This window comes from Chelonia mydas, chromosome 11, assembly GCF_015237465.2.
Source record: "Chelonia mydas isolate rCheMyd1 chromosome 11, rCheMyd1.pri.v2, whole genome shotgun sequence".
Lineage (NCBI taxonomy): Eukaryota > Metazoa > Chordata > Testudines > Cheloniidae > Chelonia > Chelonia mydas.
The window spans coordinates 50,959,702-50,965,701 of record NC_051251.2 but is presented as its reverse complement, the minus strand read 5'-3'; positions in this window follow the sequence as shown (position 1 = coordinate 50,965,701).

Below are 6,000 nucleotides of genomic sequence, written 5' to 3'. Positions count from 1 at the left end.
AGTCATTCTCTTTGCACTTAACTGGCCCAGACAATTCTGTTAACCCATCTGCATTCAGCCCTTCCCAGATCTGCTAACTCAGGAAAGCATCAGGGTCAGGCATCCTAACGCAGACTTTCTTCACCTCACATCTTGGTGTTTAGATGGGCATCAAACCTAGAGTGTTCATGTTTGGAGGCTATACAATCTATGCTTAATAATAGCAGGAAAGGCTCTACCAGAAAATGTTATCTAGCCAAGCAGAGGCATTTCTTTACCTGGGCACAACAGAAGCAGATATTCTCTGCTATTTTAGACTCACCCTCAAGATGTCAGGTCTCTCTGTTAGCTTGCTGCAGGTTCACCTAGCAAACCCCCGCCCCCAGGTCTTCTATTGCATGGTTCACCATGTTATGTTGCTTGGATACTAGTACAGAACCTAGCTTCCCCCTGATTTTTTTTATATATTTTTTTTCCTTTGCTGCACTACATAATGCTTTTTCCTGCAAGAAACTGAACACCTCCTGTGAGATTCTGAGCATCCTCAACTCTTCCTGTGGGACATGGAGGGCCCTCAGCATTCACTGAAGCCTATAGTAAAGAAGGATGAAGGCTCTTTGAACACCCTGGGCAAATAAGTACTATTAAAAACTGATATTTTCCTAGCTAATGTAAAGTCTATGTATGATGTATGGTACTGGACATTTTTTAAACATTTGCAAAGGGTTTTTACATTGTAAGCAATATCATGTGCAATTGGATCCCTTCAGTTTTTAGTTTAAAGCATATATAAAGTCACAGCATTTTGTTTCAAATGAAAATGTAGTTTCTAAACAATAATGAACCTGGGTATGGAAGACGTTTAATATATAAATACATACTTATTACTGTCTTGGAGTTCAGCAGCCCTTTCATTCTACAAAACCTTCAGTAAGGGAGGAGAAATCATTCTTGGACACACCAATACTCCAGTTCTACAGACCACCAGGAAGGGTTTCACAGATTGGCGGTGCTCCATGGACCACAGTTTGAGGATGGCTACTGAAGATTTCTCATGTTTAAGATAAGGGCTAGATCCTAATACCCTCACTTATCTTGAGTTGTATGTTATTCCCATTGAAGTTACTGGGTCTATTTCAGTGGCACATTCTATCCGTCTATGTGTGTATATACCAAATTTTGCTGTCAGAAATGGGAAGTCCACAACATGAGGAAAATGAAAGCAAAATTTAACATTCACATCTACATTATTTGGAAAGATACATAGATTATGGATATAGGCAACATATTTCAGTATTAATTAGGCCAACTTGTAAGGATGCTTTTTTATCTAGATGTCTGAGAGAGAACAGGGGCTTGATCCTTCTGCATGCTGATTATCTAACCTCCCATTGACTTGAATAGGAGTTCAGGATGTGCAGCACATTGCAGGATCAGATCATAGGTGAATTGTGGCTACAGTTGCTTCCTGTCAATTTAGGGCTGTATAGGTAGAGACTAAATTGGGTGAAATTCATTATGTTCTATTAGCAGTCAAACACAGAGAGACAGTTTTATTATTTAAAAAGTATTGTCAGGTCCAATTTGGACCAGGCTTTAGGATTAATTAAAAACCTAATAGCAATAATTCATTGAATTATTCCAGTTGAAACAATTCTTTTTAAGCATTGTGCCATTTCATGGAAACCGGAAACTGAAACCAGTTACTCTGTTTCCTTATTCAAACGGAAAGTATAGTACTGGGCTTAAGGCACTGGACTGGAGCTCAGGCAGACCTGGTCTTCAGTTCCTGGCTCTGCCACAGACTTCCTACTTGACTGCGGACCCTGATCCTGCGTGGTGCTCCATGCAGATGCAGGGTTCCATTTGAATTCAGTTTTTGGTGGTGGTGAGGTGTTTGTGTGTGTGTGTGGGGGGGGCTAAATCTCTCTCTGCCTCAGACCCTGTATTTTAAATGGGGTCAGTAACACTTCCTTACTTCCCAGGGAGGATGTGAGGATAAACACCTTAATGTTTATGAGGCATTCAAGTCCTGTGGTGAAGGTAGCCATGTAAATATATAGTAATGCAAAACACAAACAGCAATAAGCCCACTAGCTTTGAATAATTCCGTCAGTAATAATAAATTATGTTCTTATCGATAATTAAGGAAAAGGAATTTGTTCCTTAGGTACACCCACACTGCAAAAAAGACTTCGGGGCAGCATGTTTCAGGGTGCGTCTACACAACCAAAAAAGATCCCCAGCAGCCAGTCTCAGAGCCCAGGTAAACGGGGGGCTTGTGCCGTGGGGCTAAAGATAGCACTATAGGCATTTGGGCGAGGGCTGGAGCTGAGGGAGGAGGACCTTGGAGGCTGGGTTCCAGCCCAAGCCTGAACATCTGTACAGCTATTTTTAGCTCTGCAGCGCAAGCGTGGTGAGCCAGAGTCAGTTTCCCTGGGCTCTGAGACTTGCTGCTGTCTTTTTTTGTTTGTTGTTTTGCTGTGTAGACGTAGAGTCTAGGTCAACTGATTCGGGCTTGCAGGGATCATGCTAGGGGGTAAAAATAGCAGTCTAGACGTTCTCACTTGGGCTGGAGCCTGGGGTTTGAGACTCAACCTCCTCACTAAGTCTCAGAACTGAGGCTCCAGCCTGAGCAGGAAGGGCTACACTGCCATTTTTAGCCTCATATCTTGAGCCCAAGTCAGTTGACCCGGGCTTTGAAACTCACTGCCACGGTGGTTTTTTTGCTGCGTAAATGTGCCCTTAGACGTACTTTTTAAATGAACCACATTCCTCTCAGAGAAAGGAACTGGGGTGTTATTTGTGTAAGCACTAGTTGCTGAGCTGGCTGAATAATTGATTTCTCAGTTTCGCCAGCAAACTAAAAAATCAGCAAAAATATTTGGTTTGGTTCTGAGCATATTTGGAATTTGTCAGCAAATTGGAAAAGTCAGTTTGGGGCCAGCAACCTTTGTGATTGTGGGTCTGCCCCTCCATTCACATAGCCTTTGGTCCACTGGTTAGGGCACTTGAGAGACTCACATTTGAATCCCCATTCTGGGGCAGGGAACACTGAACGGAAAAGTAACGTATAATTTTACAGGATTATACAGCAGGATTTTACACAAGATTTCCCCTAATCATTCTTGATCTGCTGCTTATTCTGTTGTGAGCATTTCCATTTCACTTGGAAGATTTCTGTGTTCATTTTGAGGTGAGGCAGTCTGAAGGGAATCGTGCCAACCCTAACAACTTTGCATAGCTTTTTTAGGCTTGGACTCACCCCCAGTGAAAACAGATTTTGAATGACTGAAGTACTCCAAGACCCCACACTAACAATTCAGAAACAAAGAATAATACTACTTCAAAAAATAAAACTGACCATATTTGTGAAATAGCATTAATCTTCCCCCACAATACTCCCCCCCACCACGCAAAAAGTAACTAAAGAGAGATCCTTTCTCCACCTTCTACACAAAGAATCTAAATTCTTTAGTGAAACATAAAGGTCTTAACATTACTGGGAAAATTCTAACAATAGACAGAAGAGTGATTTATTTTTATAGTTTACTCTGTTCCTTTAAGTGAAAAATGTAGTTGCAAGAGAATGCAGCGATCTCTGAGCAGCTAAGAACGATGGTGGCCAAAGAACTATTATATAGGGTGGGATTTTCCAAAGCACTCAACATTGGCCTAACTCTTCCATGGAAATCAGTTGTAAAACTTGCATTGACTTCAATCTGGGTAGAGTTCAACCAAAGTAGCGTGCTTTTTAAAATCTCACTCCTAGTTCCTAATCCTGTGCTTACTGAACTTAAAAGAAAGGCTCCCATTGCCAACAACAGACATTAGACCACACCAGTAAAGGGCCCCATCTGGCATTTCTTTTTGCATGCTAAACTCCTGTTGATGTCAGTGGGGTTCTTGGGGCGAATGAGGAACACGTGACTGGGCTGAGAAGTTCTTTTAGCATAACACTATTTGTTAAAGATGTTTTCGTATTTTTGGTTTTTTAATGAGAGTACACGTTATCCTTTGATAACAGAGGACAAATTGAAATAACGATCCCTTAAAAACAGTATTGTTTTCTAAGGAGATGTACTTAACAGAAGATACACTGAAATATTCATTGGAACTGCAGTGTTGGGAAAAAGTCTCAGAGGGCTAATGAATCCAAAGTTAAGGCTAGATGGCCTAATGTGCTTCTAAAACGGGGGAGTGAGGGGTGAAAGACTCTGCAAGCAGAATGCAAGTCAAAAGGGGTCAAAAGTTCTGAAAACCCTGAATTTTATCAACATGAAATAGGGATCACTGCCTGAGGGATTCTAAAGTTTCAGTATTCTATGTTTGGGGACACAACAGTCTACTTTGTTGCACTGGTACAACTAATTTCTGTTTTCTTCTGGATGAGGAAAGCAGTTATTTCAGTAAGATGAATCTTTTTATGATGAATGCTCCAGATGCACAGGTTTGGTAAAAAGTGACTGATTCATTAATGCTTATGCAGCACTTTGAGAAAGTAAAATGTTATATAAGTGCAAAGGCTAGAATTCATATGCATTAGCTGCTGCTTTAATTATTCTTCACTTTGGTTAATGTATGTCTGGCAAAGCTATCAAAACTGAAACAAGTGAAATATTTTTTTTCAGTTAGAGAAATTCTATCTGAATACAATTCAGCTATTCCCAGACCACCTACTGAAATGTTATGTCTGAACTTGGGCCTTAGGATCGTTTACATTAAAAAGGAGTTAGATCCCTCTTGTCAATTTATTGGGGCAAAAAAGAGTATATTATCTAAACTTCATTTATAATTAACATCATTAAAAGATCCTGAGAATTCAAAACGACTTAGTTTCACTGAAAGATCTGAAGTGCAAGAAATAGATTCAGGCATGTTAGCTGAAGACCTGCTCTGGCTCTCTTGAAAACAATGGGAGTTTGGCCACGGAATGTAATGGGAGCAAGAGCAGCCTTAGTTCCTTAGGACTACATTAAACCAAGAGATAGACAACTAATTGCAATTGAGGGGAAGGATGGTCTCGTGGCTAAAGCAGAGTGCTGGAGTTTGGGAGATATGGATTCTATTCCCAGCTCTTCCACAGACTTCCTGCAGGACTCAAGTAATTAAAAGCCCATTTCTCTATTTTATATCAAAGGGGACAACTCACATGATAAAGGGCTCCAGGATTAGCCTGTTATCTCTCTGTGCCTTAGTTTCCCCATCTGAAAATGTCCCTGCTTGATGGGAGTATTTTGAGGCTGAATTCATTCGTGGTTGTAAAGTGCTTTCAGATCAAATGGAAGCTGCCATAGAGGTATAACCTATTATTAAATGTTCTATATATTTAAAGCTATAAAACAACTTCTTAAAGACTACGAAATGATATTGGTGAAATCAGCTACAACACATTAAAAACTGGCATCCCTCTCATATTTTGAGTAAATATTTAGTAACATGTCTGAGTGCACATTTTTGCCAACTTGATACAAGTTAACGAAGTATAGTTAACTCAGAACTGTTTCTACATGTGCAACAGAATGGGAAAGTTCTTCATGCTATGGTTTAAAGAAGCCCTCAGGTGGGTACAGGAATTTTAATTATTGAAACATGTGCATGCTCTGAAGAATATTAAGCCAAGAATTGCTTGTTTTCTTTGGCCTGGCCTGGAACTTTAACTTTTGGAGCCAGCTAGAGCAGTCTTATATACCCCAGCTATCTGTGTCCCTGCCTCTAAGAGGGCAGAGAAGTGTTACTCTGTGCCAGCAAAGGGGAGGAATTTCTATTCTCTTATGCTGCCCCTAACTCTTTAGTGGTCCAGGCTCCAATGGAGAAATCTAGACAACACCATCAATCTTCCCTGACTGATAAGGAGGGCAAGCATCTTGACTTATTGGTAAGGAAGGACTTCTAGTCTCCAGTTCAGAATAGCTGACTACCTAGCACTAATGGCTAAGTATGACTTCCTGAACTATTCAAAAGATGCAGACTTTACTGACAGATTTATGCATTAGGACAGAGCTGTCATAGAGCTCCCAT